The sequence below is a fragment of the Diabrotica undecimpunctata genome, chromosome 8, assembly GCF_040954645.1.
Source record: "Diabrotica undecimpunctata isolate CICGRU chromosome 8, icDiaUnde3, whole genome shotgun sequence".
In the NCBI taxonomy this organism is placed as follows: domain Eukaryota; kingdom Metazoa; phylum Arthropoda; class Insecta; order Coleoptera; family Chrysomelidae; genus Diabrotica; species Diabrotica undecimpunctata.
In genome coordinates, this window is record NC_092810.1 from 72,372,706 (window position 1) to 72,397,972 (window position 25,267).

General features: G+C 32.0%; 1 protein-coding gene across 1 annotated transcript in view; it reads right to left on the reverse strand.

Annotated features, from left to right (window-relative positions):
- SCAP (SREBP cleavage activating protein) overlaps nt 1-24,831 on the reverse strand; it is a 163,921-nt gene extending 139,090 nt beyond the window's left edge. The window contains exon 1 of the mRNA XM_072540484.1: nt 24,593-24,831. The gene's annotated coding sequence lies outside the window, so the exon portion shown is untranslated. The remainder of the gene's footprint in view (nt 1-24,592) is intronic.
- Nucleotides 24,832-25,267: the final 436 nt, after the last annotated feature.

The following is a 25,267-nucleotide window of genomic DNA, read 5'->3' on the forward strand; positions in this document are numbered from 1 at the left end:
TCTCATCATGTGTCCGAGACTTTCTGATTATTGCCTTCTAATCATATACATCACTTTTCTTTCTTTCCTCGTTCTTTTTCATACGGTCCCGTTGGTTAACTGGTCCATCCATGATATCCTGGGGATTCGCTTGTATAGCTACATCTCGATGGCTTCAAGTTCATGTATTGTATCCTAGGATAATAGAGGAATGCACTTCCTATAAGAGAGGAAATCCGTTTTATGTATAGTACTGAGAATTGTATAATTGTAGTGATGTATATTTAGTTTATTGTTGTATGTATAAGTTATTGTTCTTTGTGCTCTTTTGTAAATGTATAGCTTTGTAGGATTGTAAGTGTGGCGTTCGTTTCGTAACCGAAGAAGTGTTTACGGTTTCCTAATTTGTACAGTGCGTCGGGAGTACAAAGTACAGTTATGTTTTATTGGCACGTATGCCAACGCGGGGAGAATGTTGCAGTTTCGCAACTGTTAATAAACATTTATTAAATATTAAGACTTTATGGTAGTTTTGATTCTCCCCATATATCAAGATTTCATGTATAAGGGTGCATCTGGGTTAAAAACTACATGCTACGAGACGGGCAATCTGCAAAATGACACAGATGTGTATTGGAGATAAGCGATGCATCTACACAATCATAGTCGAGTTTTATCTCTAAAACCACACACATGTGTGTGCGTTTGGGTTAAGAAGAGTACCTTACCACTTAGCATCGGTCCTTTGACCGAGGAAGTCGTTTTGATGCAGAAAAGTTACATTAGGAATTTTGTGGTTCCTGTTATTCGTCGGTGAAGACATATTTTTTGCGGTGGCCGGAGTGCCATCTTCTCATTGGGTAAGGAACAATACCATAATTTTGTTGCTGCATGGGCTAAGTACGTTTATTTGGTGCCCAATTATTACATATTGTGTCGCGATTTTGAACTTTTGAACTTTATTCAGAATATTAAACGTTGTCAATTGGACATTTTGCTTTTGTTTTGTGTAGTATTTACTCTATTCTTATTTTTTGTAATATGTCATTCCCGATTATAATTTGAATTGAGTTTAAATATTTGTATTTGAATATATAATTTGAGTTGAGTTTGATATAATTCATATATGATATTTTTGATTGCATTTTGTGTAACTGTATTAACGAGGTTTATTCATTTTATTACGAATTAAGTATATTATAATATGTGCGTATATTTTTCACTCTTTCACGTTTAATATCAATTTTTTTATATGACATATATATTCATATTTTTATTTCTTTTTTGTATAATATTATTTCTATCTATGGTTTGTTTATGGTTCTCTTTTTGTGTGTCATTACGTATTGATTAATATTTAAGTTTGTACTTCATATATTCTCATATATGTGTATTTATGTTTAATTTCACCTTCTTGTTTAAAATAGAGTTTTATACAGTCCACTGGTTTTCATTTCTTTTCTTTATTTGAATATACATACCCAATCCGAAAGGGGGAAACCAGCGAGTTCTAGATTGAACAGAATATCTTCTCTCCCCCTTCATGATGACCAAAATTGTTATATTGAGGTCATCGTATGTGCAGAACGCAACACAAAGTTATATGGCACAACAGCTTTTGACACCGTGGTGGATCAAATAATTATAAATGTAGGCGTCGATAGTGACAGTGATTCTGAAAATGACGAGATGGAATCTGATTCTGAGTCAGATGATTCAGAAATATGAACCTGAGACACTCATGTTGCATTTCTTCAGAAACTGTTAGGTATTATAAACTTTTAATAATTTTATAGAAATAATGTTATTTTTATTAAGTTCTCCACGGACGATTGTAGCAGTCGAAACGAAAGAATTTTTAATTTCCCGCCTTAATCATTTATAGAGCCCCTACACGGCCATTAATAATCACATTACAAAATATTTTGCATTCTTATTTTTAATATTTTATATTACATGACTTAATTATATAATACTAAATATTTCATTTTTTTTAACTCCACCATTGCCTGGCCCCTTGTCCAGGATGAGAAAGGAGGAGGGTTGTGGGTTGGGCTAACAACCCAACCACATAAAAAATATTTTGTTATGGAATCGTCAAGATGCCTCGGAACTGGACTGAATAAAACGATGACGACAAATTTAATGCTATGAAAATGGATACCAGAAAGGTTAGATTATAAATATCTCATTTTTTACCATTCTATTTTCGTATTTTTAAATATGTACACAGTTCTCTGTAAATTGACCTGTTCTCAGAATTTACATTGTTTTCATACTTTGGGTAAATATTCATAGTCAATATAAGATAAAGGCCACTCTTAACAAAAGGTACTGGTACAAAGACACCATATTTATGCTTCACCGGAACCGAACATCTAATTTCTATTAGTATTGCATTAGACGATTTTATCACTACTTTATTACCCTATTGCTTACGCCCTTTTTCTCCGAAACCTTTTGGTCAACATAATGGTAATATAATCAATATAAAAATATAATTTTTAGTTTATGCCATAATTTATAGCAACACAAGGGGTTTTTGTTGGATCTATTTTTTTACATCTCACTTTGTAGAACAAATACCACAAATATACTGAAATATAAGTACTGAAAAAAAGTAATGACAGTAATAATAATTGTGTACGAGACCTATTAGAAACTACTCAAACTTTACGTTTCTATATTTGTGTCTCCGATTGTACCTATATTTTAAAGTTCACCCGCGCGTACAGGCTATCTTTTTCCTTCCGAGTGCGTTCTCACTACATTGTTCGCGCAGGCAGTTAGAATTTCAGACTTTCAGCTATTTTTGGTGAAGTGTAGTTGTAGAGCGTCACCCTTTACACTGGAGTTTGGTTGACTGGAGTTGACCCTCTGTTTTCTTTTTCTTTCTAATTATCATGAGATTTGTCTCAGCAGCAAGCCCTACTGGGAGTCTTACGTTGCCATGTAGGTTATCTGAGAAATACTCAAACATCACAACATAATTTTAAATAAAATGTAAGACTTATTAAATTTTGTACCATCTAAAGGGTTTTTACCCAAGAATTTAGTGCATCGAGTAACAAATCACTGATGACGGGCTTTTTAGTCCTAAAACGTTCTGTGATGTAATCCGAAAAGGATTTTAAATTATATACCTTTTATAAAGAATTTTAAATAAACTTTTGAGATTGATGGTATACAGCTAACAACAGAAATTTCATTTTCCTTGTGTAATTTATTTAGATATTTACAATAATGCATTTATTCAACAATTAAAAACCACCCTTTATAGAGTAATGTACAAAATGGTTTACTATAATTTCAAATTGAACAATGTTGGGAGGGCAACCATTCAAAATATCCTCATTATTGTTTCATTGTTATATATATCTCAAATATTTCATTGTTCCTAAACAACCCTTAAAATCAGTGTTTTCTTACAAAATATTGTAGAAAAAAAAGTTTAAACTTCTCGATAAAATTTTAAAAATGTATATATTTTGTAATGTATTCTATAATTAAAAACTATGAAGTGTTTACAACGGTAAAAAATGTTGCTGCTTCGGAATAATTGAAATTGCAGGAAAACGTAAATGGTTCTCTTACAATAACTTCTTTCATTTTAAAAATATTTCATTGATCCAAAGCTTATACTATAGAGAATTTTGAAGACTACAAGATCTGAGAAGTTGAACTTTTTTGAAGTCTTTGATTTTTAAAGCATGCATTTTAAAGGGTTGACAAAAGAAACTTCTCACATTTTTGTGCAAACTTAAAACGTCAACATCTCAATTAGTTTTTATCGTATATAAAAATAAAATGAACATTTTCAGCAAAAATACTACATTTTGGTATTCGTGCATATTTTCCATATCTCTGTTAGTTTCAGAATAATTTTAAAAAAATGGAAATTTTTTTTTAACAACTCAGGTGTTTTCCATACGAATCACTTTTATCTTAACTCATTTTAAAGCTCTCATTAAATTCTTTTAAAAACATATTGAGCATTTTTTTAAAAAACCTATTCTTCTTATGTTATTTGATAGTTTCGATTGCAGGTTAGTTCAAATTGCAGCGATATAAATATAAAAAAACAGTTAATTTTTTTATTTTGAAAGGTTTATTCTTGATTCCTATGACTTTTTGGTTAAAATGTAGTGTTTTCGAGTTATTTGTGAAAAGCTATCCAAAAGTATGCATTTTTTAGGTAGGAAATCAACAATTTCAAGCGTAAATAACTTACCGAGAAAAGTCTGTATGACATTGTTTGCTCTCAATTTAATTCTCTATCGATTTCAGGAGTTATTTAAAGGTGAAATATTTTCACCTCTGAGAAGGGGTGTCATTCACCCCTGGGGTAAAAGCAGAGATGAGCACTATATAACTTTTGTCTTTGACATGTTTCCTATGCGTATTTCAAATTTCATGTCAATCGAAGGGGTTCTTTAAAATTCTGGGCGAAAACCTTATTATTAATTTCTGCTTCTTACAGCATTTGCGTCATTTTGGCGTGCTCTACTCGATCAAACGCTTTCCCGTAATCAACCAGACATGATACGTCGCAATTGACGTCTCTGCATCTCTAGAATATAACTTGTACTGAGAACAAAACCTCTCTCGTACCAACAGCATTTATGAACCCGAACTGTTTTTGAAGGAAATTTTGACTTTCACACAGCTTCTAAATTATCTTACAGATTATCTTTAGGGACAATTTTAGGAGAGTAACTTCTATGAGCTCTACAAACTATATCCAAGAATATTACATAACACATTATTTTAGATTATTGTTGGACGGATACCTTTCTGAATTAATATGGATTCTCGTTACCTCAACTATAGTTATTTCTCCATTTTAAAACTGTGCCAGTAAAGCTAGCTTTAAATAAAATTTGCTCCACAGATAAGTAAGTATTCACAAAATCATTGCTTACTCCAGTAGTTGATCGTAACCGTCAAAAGTTCGGCTGAGAATTATTTATTATCAAGTTGCACTTAAATGCGGTCCTCTTGATCAAATGGATTTTTTTTTTATTATCTGGCTACGAAATTATCCTAGCCAGATAATCGATGAATTAATCAAAATCTATGTGAATTCTTCTATACTGTACTTTTATGCACTGAGTCCGTCTCAGTACATTTTGAGATACTCTCTAGTGTATATGAAAACACAAGAGTATTTTCCCCCCAAAGACCCCTCAAAAAGATGATTGGTACCAAAATGTTCATAATAAAAATCTGCACAACATTTCTTAATAACATTTTTTTCATACTAGTACACTTTCTAACGAAAAAAAGAACTGATCCCAGATACGTACGGTATCAAAAGAATAAACTCTTTTCGTGTTCTTGAGCCGTACGTGACCTGCTATGCTGGAGTATCCGAAAAATATTCTTACGCATCTGGACGTCGTGAGCAGCATGCTTTTTGTATGGCCTTTTAGGGATTTTCACTAAGGCCCAGCTCTTTGAAGTTCTTTAGGAGGTTGTTCGAAATGATGCAAGTAGTATAGAGGATAATAATAAAATAGTATAATTCCATTCTACATTGTCTCCTTATTTATAACTCAAGATTTCTTCACTTGGCAATCTTGTCGCGAGTTATATTTAATGAGCAGATTGTATTGTTACGCCAATCTTTGCTACGTCTCTGATCGAACATCAGGTCAGTATTCGGTGACCTGCGGTTGTCTAGAGAATACGGCTGGGTTCCTGAAGCGGTTCGAAAAAATAGGCGAACCATATAAATATAAGAGCGATTACAATTCAAAATAAATAAGTTAGTCGATGATATAAATTTGTACGATTATGTAAATAAATGTTATAAATTAATTGTGTTTGTAGTGTTAATCTTAGAAGACTTTAAATAAATTAAAATAAAGATAACAGTATCACCAAGTTTTTGTCTGGTTGGGTTATTAACTAGTATGAGATCTAGTCTATGATGTGCCACACTGGGTTGATTGCCTAATGGTAATTTGGTGGATTAGTATTATTTCATATTACCTCATGTAATCGAAAATGGTTTCTGTATTAAATATATTAGTCAGTTAGTCTTCTTAGTCACTTCATTGATATGTGTTTACCATTTTAGCTCAGCAGTCATAGTAACTGCCAGATCACTCAGCTTCATAACTGCTTCAATAATTTTAGCCTATGTGGAATACAGTAAACACATTTGAATTCCCTGCAATTAGCCTGTACAAGTCACTTCTTACTACAAAATGGTTAATTTGGTTTGCCATGTAATTTGTTGGTAAAAGTAGATTTTTTGGAGAAAGCTAACTATGTTGTTTTTCCGGTATAGTGCATGTTAGTTCTCATTATATTGCTGGCAGTGTTTCCTTTATATATTGCACATATTTTTTTGTGAAAAACAGGTTGAGTTTCACCAATTTCTGAACCGGAATCTGTTTTAAGTGTAGAGTGTTTTAACAATTTGTTTTTTTAACCTCTGCAGAAATTTTGCTTTAACCATAGCCAAGCCTTGTGGGATGAAGTGGAAAACAACATAAAATCACGAAATCAGCCTGGATACACAATAAATTGTAACCAAACCAACGGAACACACATCATGACGAACAGAGAAACATATGGGTTGCTGCAATTAATTCTAGAAGAAAAAGTAGAAGGAAAACAACGACCAGGAAGGCGAAGGATTTCCTGGCTGAAAAATCTATGTATGTGGTTCAATACAACAACCACAAATCTTTTCTGAGCAGCAGTTTGCAAAATACAGATTGCAATGATGGTCGCCAACATCCAAAACGGATAGACATTACAAGAAGAAGAAAACAGAGAAAAAGGACTAACTAAAAAATGGGGTTTCAAAGAAGGAATTAAACGGCGACAACGATGATTATGATAACCGAGCCACTAGCAGATTGAAGGTATATATATATATATATATATATATATATATATATATATATATATATATATATATATATATATATATATATATATATATATACAGTTAGGTAATGTGAAAACTGCATATAGCACGCATAATTACTGTGAAAAGAACTGAGGTTGTTCTGCGAACAGCGAGAGAATATAGTATGAAATTAGTACCGACATATAAGCTTGTTTTTAACACCCATTAGATTAAATTCTAGTTTTGTCAAACTGACATTCAATTTTAATAAAGGAAACGTCAAATATATGTTTATTTTTTTATTAATAATAATTCTGGTTTTATTAGCAAAAAAACAGAATAAGGAAATTGATATTTCAAGTTTAACTTGAACTGTGAACATAAAATTCTAAATATTAAATGGCATTATTCTGAAAGTAGTGTAATCGGTAGGTTTTCGTTTTCATTCGAAGGCCCTGTACCAACAAAATCTACAATTCACAACATTATTTTTAAACTTATTAAACTGTTTATTCGGGCTGTTGGGCCGTTGTCTTCTGTTGAGATTTGTTCTCGACGTTTCGCCAACACTAGGGGTTGGCATCTTCTGGAGATGTTGATGCTTCGCTTGTAAGCAGAAACTGACGACGCGTTGTACTACGGAGGCAATATTTATAATTCCCACTCGCCTCCCCTCCACTGGTTTCGGCTTGAGGGGGCGTGTCGTTGTTTATAGTAGCTTTTCTATCTCCGTGTTTGGCGGGAAGGGCGTTTGTGGATTTTAATACTGGTATCCATGTTTTGTTGATTTTTAGTCCTTCTTCTATCCTATTGAAATTGTTTGGGTGCTTGTATATTTCCACCGCTTCCCGATATAACCGTGGGTAGTACTGTGAAGTTTTGTCCAGCAACTTCACAGTACTACCCACGGTTATATCGGGAAGCGGTGGAAATATACAAGCACCCAAACAATTTCAATAGGATAGAAGAAGGACTAAAAATCAACAAAACATGGATACCAGTATTAAAATCCACAAACGCCCTTCCCGCCAAACACGGAGATAGAAAAGCTACTATAAACAACGACACGCCCCCTCAAGCCGAAACCAGTGGAGGGGAGGCGAGTGGGAATTATAAATATTGCCTCCGTAGTACAACGCGTCGTCAGTTTCTGCTTACAAGCGAAGCATCAACATCTCCAGAAGATGCCAACCCCTAGTGTTGGCGAAACGTCGAGAACAAATCTCAACAGAAGACAACGGCCCAACAGCCCGAATAAACAGTTTAATAAGTTAGACGATGGCCGTGAAAGCCTAACGCAATTTATCATTATTTTTAAATTTGAAAAAGCTGGTTGTGCCAAGAATTGTAGAAAATGCACAAATACTTAGTGATGAAAATGAAAAAAAATCAGCTCGTGCAATTAATGAAGAACAGGAACAGCGTGAAACTGCTGTATGTAGTCTAGCTGAAATCAATTTTCAGTAGTAATATCCCTAGGACATTGATAACAGACGAGATAATTTCATGACAATCGAAAGCTCGTTCCTGTCTGTGCAATGATCAGACAAAAAATAGAAATATTAGGAATAACGGAAACGAAAATGAAAGGAAGAGGTTTTAAGAAGATACACAAAGGATATTGGTTATTTTGGGTAGGAGCTGATGCAAAGAAGAGAGCAAAAGAAGGCGTAGGGATAATAATTACACCGAATCGACTACAATACGTTATAGAAGAAACATATGTTAACCAGAGAATATTATCGCTAAAAATGAAACTGATAGACGAGGAAATATGGACACTAATAACAGCCTACGGAGTAAATGAAGATGCAAAAAAGGAAGAGAAGGATACATTTTTCGAGGAGCTCCAAATGCAAATTGACAATGGGGAAGAAAATATAATTGTAATGGGAGATCTAAACGATAGAGTCGGAAATAATAACAATGGAATTGAGGAATGCATGGGAAAAGAAGGAGAAGAAATACTAAACAAAAATGGTGAAAGAATAATAGAAATATGTATGGAGAATAAACTGTTATAACAAATACACAATTTAAACATAAAAAGTACACAAATACACGAGAGTACAAGAAAGTAGAAATGAAAAATCAATCATAGATTACTTTTTGGTAAGTAGCAACAAATGGAAAAGAGTACAAGACACGAAAGTGAAAAGAGGCTCAGAGATTGGCAGTGATCATTATCTAGTAATAATAAGAATGAGAACAGCAAAAGAAAAGAGGAAAAAGGTAGTAAATGAAAAGGTAAAAAGCTACAAATTAAAAGAAGAAAGATATAAGAAGATATTCCAAGAAAAATTAGACAATATTTTGAAAGGTAGGGCAAAAACTGCAAGTATAGAAGAAAAGTGGGAAAATCTCAAGACCAGCTTAATCATAGCTGCTAAGGAAACTTGCGGGAAGACAAAAATAGCAAATAATAGCATGAGGAGAACTGAATGGTGGACGGACGAAATACGAAGGAAAGTAAAGAACAAAAAAGAAAAAGAGATATCTAAGTACAAAGCGCCCTGAAGATTATGAGGCATATAAAGAAAAAAAGAAAAGAGGTTAAAATAGCTGTGAAAGCAGAAAAAGAAAGGTCATGGGAAAAGTTTGGACTAAAAATGACAAATAATTATACAAATACGGTGAGAACCAACAACGAGGAATCCGAAGAATTTACTAAAAGTCAAGGCGTCAAACAGGGATGCGTGTTGAGCCCACTGCTGTTCTCAGTGGTACTGGATGAAGCAATAAAGAAAGCCAAGAGAAGAACGAGAAAACTAACATTAGGATACTGGCAAATGAAACAGACTCAACTATCAGAGCTTCTATTTGCAGACGACATGGTTTTGATAGCAGAAAACAGAGAAGACCTACAAAGCAACCTTGAAATCCTAGAAGAAAAACTGTCAAACACAAATATGAAAATAAATACAGAGAAAACAAAAACAATGATAATTTCAAATAAGAGAAAGACACACGCAATACAATTAAACGGAAAACAACTAGAACAAGTGGAACATTTTAAATACCTAGGAGCAATAATTGAATCAAACGGTAAACAAGACATGGAAATAAATGAGAGAATGGGACGAACAGGAAGCTTATTTAACACTATGAAAACAACATTTTTGGGGAAAAAAGAAATACCGGAGAAGGTAAAAACGGCAGTCGTTAAATCAGTAGTTAGTCATGTATAATAGCGAGTCATGGACATTGACTGGGAGACAAAAATCTTGAGTCAATGCTATGGAAATGAGGTTCCTGAGGAAAATAGCAAACAGAAAGAGGACAGACAAAATACGAAACGAAACAATCAGACAAAACCTAAAACTAGAACCAATAAACGAAAAAATAGTAGGGGGGCAACTAAGATGGTTCGGGCACGTGTGTAGAATGTCGAATGAAAGATTAACAAAACGAGTGTTTGAAACGAGAATGCAAGGGAAAAACAAACGAGGAAGACCAAGAGTTAGGTGGGTAGACGAAATCAGAAAAGAAGTTGAGAAGAAAGGATTGACATGGGAAAGTGCACGAAATCTAACACAAGATCGGATAGCATGGAGACAACAGTGCAAAACTTAACCCCACCAGCCTTACACCTAACGGTAGAAAGGCTGAGGACTAAGTAAGTAAGTAATTTAAAATAGTTTTAAATAAAATTATAAAATTGTTATTTTTTATAATAAATTGTTTTATGCAGTTAAAAATTTATTACGTTATTTTTTATGAATTGAGATTAAAGAAATTGTTGATTTCATTTAAGATATGAACCTGCTGTTAAATCTTGTAATCACATCGATGAAATATTTCCCCAGACATCTAAAAAATACACACAGGCCCATCCACTTCATTGGATAACAAAGAAGTTCGAAGATCTATAGCGCGGTAACGAGAAAGAACGACACAGTAATCTTGATCAAGATTAATGACGCCGAAAGAATTATTAGGAATATCTAGACACATAAGTAGCCAAGTATTTAGAAATATTAAAGAATAAAAATCAACACAAAGAGAACCTGTTAGAGGAAATCCTTCGGGTTTTTGTTTCATATATAATTAATTATGTCATCATTAATATCATCTGTTCAATTCAACTATAAAGTAATCAAACTGTTGTTTTATTAACTAATAAAAACAATGTCATTTGAAATAATATCCGATATTTCTGATAAAGATTCAGAATTCTACCACAGCCTTGGCAACATCAGGAGTATGAGTTGCCAATAAATTTAACGGCCTATTTTACGGCAGTCTTTATGGAAAGCTATACGATTATAAAAATATATAATATTTTGGCCGATAAAGATACTTTATGGGATTTATTTTTCAGTCAAAATGTAAATATTCAGATCACAATCAAGTCGCCAAAAAATTTTTATTTTAATGTCTCAATGAAAAATTGAAAATTTGAATTTACATTATAAAAAAACCTATGAAAGGGGATTAAAAAATATTAAAATTTACTGTTAAAACATGTAGAACTTAATAGTTCGTAACTAAGGTAAGTACTTATATGTAAAGTGTACACCATAGATATTTTGCTCATTGAAACTATCGCTTGCAAAGATAAGCGCGTTTAATTGTAAACTTAAATTTTACATTACTAATTGCAATTTTATCACTCGATAGAAACCTTTAAACAAGTTCATGAAACCGAATTCTAAATGCATTCGATTGCAAATACATTTGAAATGTTAGTTTGTAAAAAAATCTCTTTTTAGTCATAATTTAAGTAATTATTGTTTTGGACTAAAGACAACATTTGTTTGAAATCAACCGATGACGAGCAATCTATCGGCAGAGTTAACTACAGTAGATTATAACAGTTTATTTAAAATTACGACGCGACAACTTCCATTTTGAGCTGAAAGCTATTAACGAAATTTTTCATACATAACGAAATATATTCATATTTATTTGCTGAGGCAAATGAGATTTCAGGATATCTTTAGTATCATTATAATAGGCCATTTGACAATAAAAAATAAAGAATTTAAGTCTAAGCATAACACAATGAGCCTGCCTTTAAAAAGAACGTTTATACACTGTACCTAAATAATTTTGATGCCATCATCACTAAATTGGAATTTGGATGACCATTGAATTGGAGGACAAAATTAATCATGCTAACGAAAGGACAAATATTCTATCAAATTTATAGGAATCCTGAAGTCATTCTGCTGTCTTTTACCTCTTTATGATTGTGCATTTTATAATAAAGGACATTCTTCATAAAATGACAAGTTGTGCTAATATTTTCATAAAAAGGAATCTCTGCCTATGGAGATATTTCTGTTTTATTTACAGGCATGCTAGCCATACACAGATCCAAATATTGTGAAATTTATTGAAGTGCAGAAGCTAAGATGTGCTGTACACATTTATAAGAAATACACAATAACAACAAAATTTAAAACCCACAATATGTAGGTGATGTGTTCTCGATATGACCTCATGGATCAGATTGTTGAACACAGTCCTTAATAATATAAACGATTAAGAAGGGACAATCAAATTTACCACGTAAAAGGAATATAATGACACACTAAGTTTTCTCGATCTTTTTCTCGATAACATAACATTAATATCAAAAAGGAATCATTAAATCCTTATATGATAGAGCCAAAAGTACTTGTTCTAACGAAAATTAATTCGTAGAAAAAAAACTGTTTTATTAAAAAATTCTTATCTCTTGTCGTTTATAAAATAAGGAATTTTCAAGAATAGACCAAATGGAACAAACCAACTTAGAATGGGATCCTACAACATTCACAAAAAATAATACGAGGAAAATAATAATCCCATATATAAGTAACAGGATTATCGAAAAAACTTGAAATGATAGGAAATAAATTCAACATTTCAACACACATTCAAAACAACAAACACATTGAGATCTATTTTATCTAAAACTGTACCTAACAATGAACAAGACAGAATAAAAATATGTATTTATAAAATACCTTGTGAATGCGAACATTTTTATTTAGGTGAAACATCAAGACTAATAAATATTAGAGTTATATGAAAAATAGAAAATTGATTGGTGAAAATGAACATAGAAATTCAATGGAAAGATTAAAGTACAATCCTGAAAGAAACAGATGGTAAAAAGACAAAAAACAACAAAATGGCTCTAATTACGTTAATTACATGTTTTGTATTTTGAGAACAATTTCCAGAGTGGAAATTGAAATGTCAAATAAACTTATTTTAAAGTAATATTGTGGCTTATTCCCAACAAAAATATAAATTGCATTGAGTTGTTTATTATAGTTCTTCTTTAAGTGCTCAGTGTATATTCATTTAATGTTTTTATTAATATGTTCGTCACATTCAACAAGTCACCACATGTACTAAATTCTTTTTTAAATGTAGCCCCTGTTTGGTGATTATTAAGTTTGATTGTAAGTCTGTTGGTAGTATAAGTAAATAACTCTGTACCAAAGAAGTCGATAAATCAAAAATATAAACTTTTCGGTATGGCCATTTTAAACAGTTTAATGGTTTTGAAGAATAAAAAATTTTAATTCAATTTCGTTTTCGTAGAAATTGGTGGGTAATAATGCAACGAATGACGTACATAATTATGAGCTGTGAGTATATCACTTACGCTTAAAAAAATCTAACTTATCCACTTATTCACGCCAAATTTCTGTGTTCTTATTGAGTTACTGATTTATTGTATTTACTGTACATAAATTCCAGGACAAAAAATTAAACATTTTTTTATACTTTATTTCTTGATAACACGCAACATCAACTTTAATTGAAAAAGGAAACTAAAAAACTATTGAAAATCTGGTTTTAAGTCTTGTATATCTGTAGTGGGCAAATTTCGGTAAAAATTATGAAAAACTTCATCAATGAACAGCAAAAGATCAAGTAGGTCTTTCTTTTTCTCCTTACTAATTGGCAGAGACTTATCTGATTTGGGGCAATCTGCTTGGTACAAAGTGTTTTTCCCTTCTTCGGAAATTTACAGATTTAAAAGGATTGGAGACTTCTAAAATATGTTTATATTTCACTATTCCAATATTACTATTATACTGAAACCACTGCACTGGCTGCCACAAGAACTTTTCTCCATTGGTGTTAACTTATTTTTCATTCCCACTACTTTGAATGGTTTCTTCCTGTTGCAGGATCTTACCATCTGATACCAGTCATTAGGGTAATTGATCTTTATGTGTGTTCTCTACTCTTCTTTCTCTATAAGAGCATGATCTGTATCACACTCCATGTGAGTGTGCCCACAGACCAAAAACTTGTGATGTATAATTTTTAAATTTGGGAGTTTTGTGAAAGCGAAAGTGAACATGAAACGACTTGCTGGTTCTTATTTTGGTCTCCGCAAGTATCTGAGTAGAAAGTTACCTCTTCCACATCATGAAGTTTCAATAAAAGGCTGTAAATACAAAAAGCTATCTGATTGCCACCTCTTCCTGCAGTTGATTCGTCCCACATGTAACTTCATCTGTTGCTAAATTGTGAATCTTCTTCTTCTCATTGCGCCGTCTCCTTTCGAAGGTTGGCGATCCAAATGGCAATTGTAGTTCTGGAAACTGCTGCGCGAAAGATCTCTGCGGATGAGCGGTCGAACCATCTCCTCAGGTCTTTCAGCCACGAGTTCTGGCGTCTTCCTACTGATCTTTTGCCCTGTACTTTTCCTTCCAGTATAACTTGAAGTAATTCATATCTTTCGCCTCTCAGCACATGACCCAAGTATTGCATTTTCCTCGCTTTGATTATTCTTAGTAATTCTTTTTGTTTACACAGGTAAGGTAAATTGTGAATGGTAAGGTTAAATGTCCATAGTTTACGCTTATAAAAGAGAGTGTTCGCTGTTAAAAAGGGAGTTGAAAGACACTGCTGAAGATCAAAAGTGTATGCCCTTTTTTTAGTGTCTGAAGACACATCCTCCTTATCTACCTGTTTCGCCTTGTAGGCACCATCTTCGAGCTGATGGTGCTTATCCCTCTCTTGTCTCAAATTCTCTTTCTCCTCTCTCTCCTTAGAGAGAGACCTTAGAGGCCTAAGACCTTACGGAATGTTAAAACAAAAACTGACGGACTAGCCTTAAATATCTAGTTATGCCCCATTCAAATGTAAAATCCCCTACTATTTTGTTATGTTGATAAATAGGTAATTGAAGATACCAAAAAAAATAAAGCAAAATGGAATGTACCCAAGTAAGTATTTCTACATACCTAGTTATTCACCGACTGAATATTATGTACACGGATGGTCAAGTTAAGATACATTATTTCAAGCAAATATTTAAAACTCTTCAATTTAAGTCGATATACCGGTTCTGATGTCAAATAAATCGTCAAATCCAAATATTCACGGGCTCCTACCAAGTAAGCTCTTGCAAATTTGAATTACTCATTTATTCACCTGAAGAAGTTGAAAGATAATTTCAAGATTGAGATATATTGTTTTTATGAAAATTTGACTTATCCACTTATTTACGGATGGTACAGAATTTAAAGAAATATGACTTTAGCTTACTGAATGGGAAAACTCAGAAGTCATGGGTTGTAATCTGACCAGAGATAGGAACTTTTATTTAAAAATTTTATAAAAAGTAATTCTTATCATTGTTGAATCTGTACTCATCTAAGGTCCTACCACAATTGTTCAATATAATAATTAATATTTGTAAAGATCATGAAGAGGACTTTACTTAGTAATAAGGCATTTACTTAATACACTGACTAGACACTACAAGTAAATATTGTATACCATAATTTAACTGGCTATATTATGATCAATGGTCCAAGTTATAAAAAAAGTTCCCTATAAAATAATTTGCGTATTTTTTATATGGAATTGGTCATGTTTTGGTTTTCCTTTCTGATTTTTCAGGGCAATAATTTCTTGTTCTCCATTTGATTTTCTCATTCTCTAATTAATGCCCAGTTGCACCAACAGACTGTAAATCAACTGATTTGCTAACCGTCAATTCGACGATTTAAATCAACGATCAATGGTTATTTTTGAAACGAGTTGCACCATTCTAAAAAACTATTGGTTTACAAACCGACAATTTATACGTGGCAACATTGCACGAGTACAGATTATTTTGATTATTTCATTGGAATAGGAGTGTGATCTGTCAAAAAGATTGTCAACAAAGAAAGTTTTGTAAGGTTATGCCAATCTAATTGAACATTGAACCAAAGAATATAGACGTTTATCTATCATATCTTATATTAAATATACATATCTTATATTTGGTAACATATGCATTATATCTTCCAAATCGTCAGAAGAAGAACTCGACGACGACGATGATGATAAATCCATTTTTTTAAATTATAATCTATAATACTTTAAACAAAATCTTTGCTAAAAACACTTTAATAATATAAACAGTGTAAGTGAGGTTAAAAACAGTCGATTTTTTAAATAACCATAGAAAATCGGTTGGTTACTTTTGACAGATCAAAAACAGTCGGTTCCAATCGAGTAATGGTTGGTGCAACATATTCTAAAATAAACGGGCAATCCAAATAAAAAAATCAATCGTTTATTTGTTGGTGCAACTGGACATTATAGACTTCCATTATTTTCTATATGTTTCTTTATCAAATGCTCATAGTGAGTTTGTAGATCCTTTCTTATTTGTGCTCTCATTGTTTTCTTGACATCTGTCTAAGTATATGATCTCCCAAGTTTTTCTTTCAATTATTTGATATTCTTCTTTACTCTTCCAGCAGTAAGGTGATTTAGGACTGTAGCCCCTTTAGCTGTTTGTTGATGGTTTGTGAGATTGTAATCATGACATGGTATAGCCCATGTCTATTTTCTTTTTGGTTCCTTGGTAGAAGGAGATAGTCAGTGCATTTTTGTTTGTTTTGTATGAGGATGATTATTACTTCTCCTCTGCCGTTTCCTCCAAAGCTCCCTGTATTCTCCTCTGTTTCATCCTTTTTCTCTCCAATAATGACATTGAAATCTCTGATTATTAATTAATCTCTGTTGTAAATACATATTATGGGAAAGAATTTTATACATGCCATTTATATAAAAGTAAATTATATTATCCATACATAACATTACTGTCTTTAATGCTTCTATATATGTGGATTTTTTTATTCAAAGATAATCAATAGTTATTCATCATTTTTTTTAAATCATGTCTCTGATTTATATGTTAAGAATTGGTCTTATAAGAACTTTATATATTTGACATTGGTTGCATTGATAGATAAGTTGTGTCAGATTTCAGACGTTTAATTATTCTATTTTATGATCTATTTGTTATATGTATTGTTCTATTAACTTCTTCACTGATTTTGTCATAACTAGTGAACCCGGACATGTGAAGATGATCATATTTTAAAAGTCATGTTCTGTCATTGCTTTTGCATTCAATGCTTTTGTTATTTTAGGCCGCTGTTCTGAGCTGCTATTTCCAGTACATTAGTAGCTTTCCAATCCAGTATTCCATTCCCAAGCTTTATGTCATAGATGTAGATGTGGTAGAAGGTGTACCTTGTTTCTTTCCAATGTTAACAACAAATTACCCTTCATTTTATTTCATTTTTAATACATTTGAGACACACAGAATGAAAAACGAATTAAACTTATATAAGTAAAGCTTGGATATTTTATAAGAAAGGCACAGATGTGCAGGGACATATAGGATTTAAAATGTTGTTAATGATATCAACACTACAGGTTTGTTTACATTGCAGATGATTTTGGCAATTTTGACAACTGAAAATTGATTGAAATGTAGACAAATAAGTACTTAACTTTCCCTCAAAAAAATTAATATAGTCTGTTCCCTAATCTTGGGAATATTTGACAGAATCATTGTAGGAAACATACAAGACAAAAATTCCTACCTCTTACCATTAATAGTCCAAATAAACTTCAAATCAATTTCAAAAAGATTATTATAAAATATGTGAAAATGTATAAACAATTTTGAAATGATATAAACTAATCATAGACATAATACAAATAGATTGACAGAGAAAACTGAGGCAAAGTAGTTTCTACATCTCTTTCTAATGGGCTGGGTTTATTAACAGTGTGACCTAAATGACTATTGGGAAGGTTACATCGTCGATAAACCCAATTCAATAAAAAGAGATGCAAAGACTGCTTTGCGTCAGTTTTCTCTGTTCCACTGGGGAACGGGCCTGTATCTACTTATATTATATGTATATGAACCTAATAACAATAATAATTTTGGTTATACAATTTCACATTTCTAGAGTGGAAGTCAAACACTAGTTAGTTAAAAATGTGATTTTCATTACAACCAATAATTGTGGCTTAACCTCACACAAATGTAATATTTAAATTAGATATGCCACAAGAAAGTAGTTTAAATAAACCTTTTAGTTTTAGATAAACCTTACAGGCACTTGTACTTGGTTGTATAGTGACTTCCAGCAAAAATATTTACTAAATTTACTAGACAGTGGCTTTTAAAAATGACATATTGTAAATGGAAATTACATAAAAAATAACATTTTCCAGAGAAAATCATTGTACAATCATCAGTAACTAAGTGAAGCAGAATTCATTGACATAAATTTCATCTCTGCATACATCGTTCTGTCTTACTACACTAGTACGGCATATTTTGCTTAAAATTTGTGATAAAGGAAACAAATTATGAAAATTTAATAGGAGAAATATGACCTATTCAAAATCTAACCTAATTCAGAACAGTGATTAGTCCTTACTCAAATTATATTTATTTAAACTTAGTTATTAGAAACTGTTTATTAAATTTTACACATTTTATATTTTTATGGAAATATACTTTATATAAATATATATAATAAATTATATATTAAAAAAGTAGCAAACAGAGCCACAATAATTCCAGTAACTTAAAATAATTCACTGAAATTATTTACATTACCATCATGACCTTTTATCATGAAAAAACATGCTTAGGATGAACCCTAAAAGAAAAAATGTTTTGGGAATATAGAATTTACATCGTCACCTTAAAGTTTAACCTGCTAAGTTCACATTTTAGACAAAATGAGTTTTTACCATCTTCATAATAGTATTAATTTAGTCTATCAATTAGTTAAACAGTCATGTCACATTTTTATCTAAAAATTTTATAAAAAAAATTGTATGATATGAATACCAGCTAACTCCGATTGCTCTGATTTTCCTGTGTAAACACAGCTAAGTCCTTGACAGCCATGCATTTGCATAGTAAGACTTAACGTGACAAGTACACACTTTGCACCAGTGTTAGTTTTTCCTACTGTTTATAATTATTTATAATAAAAGAGTGGAACTAAGTAATCATTTTAGGAACTTTTTTTTATTTTTACTGTTGGAATAATGTTTAATAGGAAAAAATACTTGTAATCATTTTTAAAGTTGATTTATAAAATACAGTAAAACCTCGATATAACGGACCTCTATTTAACGGACTTCGGATATAACGGACAACAAATCCGGTCAAAGTAAAAAAAAAATAAAAACGTACTGTTAATATTATACCCGATTATATGGTTGTTTACCAGGCTGGCCGGGAAATCTGCTACAATTAAATTAGCAAATCATATGGACATACCATTTAGAGCAAGTGATGGTTGGCTCTGGCTCTTTCGCAAAAGGCACGGAATCGTGAATAAGAGAATTTACGACGAAGGTTCAATTGCATCAAAAAAAGAAATAGAACCTTTTATGCAAAAATTTGTTAGAACATATAAGTAACGAAATCAGCAAGGACAGGATCTCACACTGCTTTGTGCTAACGCCGATGGATAGCATAGATTGACTCCTGTAATGGTTGGCAAATCTCGTAAACCTAGAAGTTTAAAAGATATAATACATCATCTGCTCGTTTCATATTATAGCTCTAAGAAGGCATGGTTCACCTCAGATATTTTCAAAAATGGGTTTTTCGAAGAATTTGTACCTTCAGTGAGAAAATGTCAAGAGAAGAAATTAAGAATACCGCCAGAAGAGGTGAAATGTTAATTGCTTTTAGACAACGCTCCTGCTCACCCCTTTGAAATTATTCTACGTTCAGAAGATGGCAACATCAGCTGTATATTTTTGCCAAAAAATACAACACCGCTTATTCAACCCATGGGTCAAGGAATAATTTTGGCAACCAAACGAATATATCGCAGAAAGTTTTTAGACGAAGTAATGGTTGTATTGCACGATGGAGATAATGCAATAGATACAAGAGGGCAGCTTACCTTGTAAAACTTAAGGTCTTACAATTAAAAATAACCAATTTTTAATTTTGCTGTAGCATGGGAGGTGAAAGAGCAAACATTAAAAAATGGTTGAAAGAATTTGTTTGATGGCCAAGATGCAGAAATAGATTTAGAAGGGTTGGAAGTTACTGATTTCTGTAGGACAATACATAATATTGCCGGAGAACATGCAACTAAGGAAGATGTTTTACAATGGCTAGCATAGATGAGGGTGGCCCTAGGTATAATATCATGACTGAAAGTGAAATAGCAGATGAAGTTGTGAAACTAAAAAATTAGGATGGCAGTGAAGACAGCGAAGAAGAGGACAAAATAACACTGCCAAAAATGAAGTTAGAGGAAAGATCGCATCTCGACTAGACTCGCACAGTTTTGGAGAGTTGATCATAAAAAACAGCAAACATTGAAAGTGCAAACGAAACTTGATTCCTTTTTCAAAACAAGGTTACCGACAGCAAGCGCGTCGATATCAACAGCAACGTCACCTGACGACAAATGTCTGAAGACAATTAAATAGAATTTTGTTTATATTTTGTATATATATCTTAATACAGTGTACATACATATTTTCAAAAAAAATATTTTCAACATATTTTTATATAACGGACTTTCGGCTTGAACGGACACCCTGTCCCCCCAAGTAGTCCGTTATATCGAGGTTTTACTGTACTTAAATATTGTTGTTTAGTATAGTCATGACATGAAGTTTTTTTTTTTATTTTAGATGTCACTTTCTAGACAGATGATAGAAATGGTACAAACAACACACATAAACAACTTTGAAGACAATAAATTTATAAATTTAAACGAAAATGTACACCTCAATGAAGATATAGATTTTACAGTATTATCTTGAAGTTACTGAAAATGTTGAAATAATTTTTGAGGATCTACAGTCTACTTCCAACTCATTAAATAATAATATTAATGCAAAAATCTGACTGCACAGAGCACTGATGAATTAAACTACACTTCATCTAATTTAGTTAACGATGTACGTCATCGGCGTCATAGCGTGTGACGTCACATGATACCAACACGAAATATTTAGGGTGTAGGTGTGTTCTTTTTTAGAATCACTTTACCGAGTACGCTGGCATTACAGACACTAGACATATTTTAGTATATACGCGTAGAACTAATATTTAAAAGTTTCTATTAATGTTAACTTAAAGAAATATACAATAATATGTTTTATTTAATTTGTATAAATGCATTATAAAGCGTTTTTATCAAGAACATTTGTTCGGAACACACTGTAACTGTAATTGAACGAAGGTAAAATTTTGGCATAAATTGGTAACACCTATTTGACAGTTGCGGTGTTGACACTTTTTGTACTTTATTATTTTAAATCTTAAAGTGAATACCTCTTGTTTTATATTTTTAACTATTTAATAAAATCTGTTCTTTTTAGAACAAAATTACTGTGTTTTATTTCAAAAATGTCATGTAAGAATTTAAATAGTCGTTGTAAAGAGTATATTAATAATTATGTGACCTATTTGATTTAAAATGGATTCAGGATTTTTTTATACTTTGGCAACTATGCCAACTTCAATCTCTGACGTATATAATGACGTAAATCGTTATCTAAATTAGATGGACTGTACTTGAACCAGTACCAGATGTTTGATGCAAGCAATGAAAACAATGATATAGCCTCAGATATAGCGATACCAATGGCCGAAGCCTTTGACAATTTAAGATACTCAAACCAGAGCAAGATGGTTGGAAAACCGAACAGAAAAAAAAATGAGGAGATACCAATATCCAAAAAGTCAACAACCTCAAGGAACATGATGAGAAGCAAGATCAGTCCCAAATTTCTACTAGAGAATCAACGATATCAGGAATATCTGATGATAGCAAAGTCAATATTAATTTAGTTGCATATTCGGACACAGATTCAATTTCATCTTTAGGTGAACCTAAAAGAATAAGTAAAAAACGAAAAAAATGTTTCCAAGTCCAGGAGGCAACATGGTTTAGTCAGAAAAACAAAAAATTAAGAGAAAGTGGTAAACCTTATTTAGGTAGAGTGAAACAAGATGAAAAATGGTCTTATGATAATCCTAAAGAGGCATAAGTTATGAAACCTAGATGCAAATGTGCATCGAAAGAAAGAGGTCTAATGAAATGTTCTTTGATCAGTGAACATGAAATGAAAGGCAACATATTTTTGAGTCATTTTGGCAAATGTATTGGGTAGAAAAAAAAGGTTTTTATTAATAATCAGGTTAAATCTGTAACAACTAAAAGGCATCGGAACCGAAAAAAGAAAACGAGATGTAAAGGGGACAAACTTTAGAATATTTTCTACCGGTCCAAGAAGAAAGTTTCAGAGTGTGCAGAACTATGTTTCTTAATACTGCCGTAATTGGTCGCTGGACAATTCTTAGCTGGAAAAATTCTTATGGAGTATGTGCTCCAAGTATGCTACGCAAGTCAACCAATGGAGTGCTACCTTTCAAAGATCGCCGTGAATGCTTGCTGCAATTTTTAGATTCTTTACCAGTTATGGAGTCACATTGCTGCAGGTCAATATCTCAAAAAATATATCGTGCAGTCTCGGAAAAGTGTATACGAATTGTATGTCAACAATTGGTGCAAATCGAGGAAAGAAGAGCCCCTTTCGATAGCATCATTTTCTAAAACCTTTGATGAGAAGAACTTTGCACTTTTCCACCCTAAAAAAGATGAATGTGAAAAGTGTGTTAGCTATAGGGTTGGACAACTTTCGGAAGAAGAATTTAAAAATCACATACAGAGGAAAGTAGAAGCAAGAGAAGAAAAAGATAAAAATGAGAAACAAAATGATTTCAAACCAGATTTGTAAGCCGTGTTGATGGCAAAAATCAAAAGCCTCTACATTATACTACAAAACAAAGCTCCAAGTACAAAATCTCTGTTTCTATAACTTAGTGAATTCTGATGCCTATTGTTTTATATGAAACAAATGTGAAGGGGGTCTTGGTTCTGAGGAATTTGCCAATATTTGGATGTATTTCATAGAACAGAAAATTTTACCCAGTGTCCCTCATTCTGTAGAAGGGACTGATGAAAGAAGCACCAATATAATGTATTCGAATGGTTGTGGGTATCAAACTAGAAACACTGTTATGGCCAATGTTCTGTTGAATCTAGCAATCACTCATAATGTAATAACAGAGCAAAAATATCTTGAACCTGGCCATATGCAGATGGAAGTTGATTCGGTTAATGCAACCATTGAACAAAAACTCAAAGATAAAGTCATTAACCTACCAGCGGATTATGTACCTATCTGTCTTAAAACAAGAAAAAAACCTGCTCCCTACCAAGTAAAATATTAACCACATGATTTTTTCAAAAATCTTGATTCAATTCAGCACTACAAAACAATTAGACCAGGAAGAGGTAAATGTGATTTAAAAGTTACAGATATTCGTGCTTTGTGGTATACACCCCAATAACCGCCAAAAAATATGAAGACCTTCGGGCAATCAAGAAGCCATTGTCAGTAGACTACCACAAATTTTATGATCTTCCCTATGAGTAGCGTTATTATTGTTGTTATCCTTTTTGTACTTAGAATAATAAAGTTTCGTTGTGTATAGAATATGCATGTTTGATTGCATTAAACTGCCAAGTGCATTATTAGCCTAATTTGAAAAACTGATAACCAGCTATCTCCCAAAAAATACTAAAAACTAAAATTATCAGTATATTTTTTTATAATTTCCATGATACAACAATTATTATACTATTATAATTTTATTGTTTTCCATTCATTTTTATAAAAAGAAATGCTGGGAAATCGTTTTTTGCCTCTCGTGTAAAATTGGGTAATATGGATTGAGCAGGTAACACTTTAAGGCGACGAAATGTAAGAAAAAAATAAAATATTTTATACTGCAGTTCACTTTCAATTTATAACATTTTTAACAAACAATTTGTGGGAAAATGTAACATAATAACATACAACTAATTATTTAACTAAAATATAATTTTTAAGATGAATAACAAACCAAAATACATATTCAATGGCACCTAATTATAAATAAACATTTACTTTTAATAAAACTTAAAAATGTATTGGTATTGTTGGCTGCTTTAATGTCAAGGTTATAATAATTGAAATAGTCAATTTGTAGTTTATTAAGAGATGAATTGAGATTTAAATGCCTGCATAAAAGGATATGATATATTAATAAAAAGTTATAACACAATTCAAGAAAAGCAACAAATTGTGGACGATTATTTAAGTGAACGAACTACGAACTGAGAACTTGCGAATTTTCTTTGCTTATTTGATACCAGAAATAGGTATGAGTAAGGTCATGCATGTTATCTGTCAAAAGTAAACATTTTATCAGATTAAAAATAATATTCGGGTTAAGCAAATTGACCTACAGTATGATATCACAAGCGAAGATATGCCTGGAAAAACAAAATAAGAAAATGTTTTTCTGGTATCTAACCCTACTTTATTTTATAAGACAGTTATGACGCAATTCTTAATAAATGCTAAACAAATTAGGAAACTTACTTAAAATCACTGAAAAAGAACTATAACTTCACTTTAAGATTTATCCTTACATAATAATCACAATGATCACCAAAATACACTTATTAATCACAAAATTAGACTCTGTTTAATTAATGTTGCCGAAACACACATGTACAGAATAACTATAATACAAATACGTACATCATCACTCGTAGTTAGGAGTATAACTAAAAAAAAATTAAATAACTGAAAGAAAACATTGACAACTTATCACTGACACGCTGACACTGACTGACAGTGACAAAAGACAACCACATATTATAAACCATAGAACACGTATGTTTAAATTGTATAAGTTGTGGCAGTGGCACGGCAGTGCTGCCACGCTTCCTCATCGAACATCCATGTTGTTCGGTGATCCATCACTTTTGGGACAACCTTTTAAGCATAGACGTATATATTAACGCATATATAATAACGTATATATACGTATAGACGTATGTTAATTATAAATTAACCTAACTCAATAACATTAACATATACTTTGTATGTATGCTCTCAAGTAGATTGAAAAAAATACGCCCCATAGAGAATATATTTTGCTACAGACTATTAGGCAACTCATATTTCATTAATCTTTGAAGGAATCATATCAGGAATTGAGAAGAGGGTAAAAAATTAGAAAAGGTTTGATATTGATCTCATTGTAGTGGA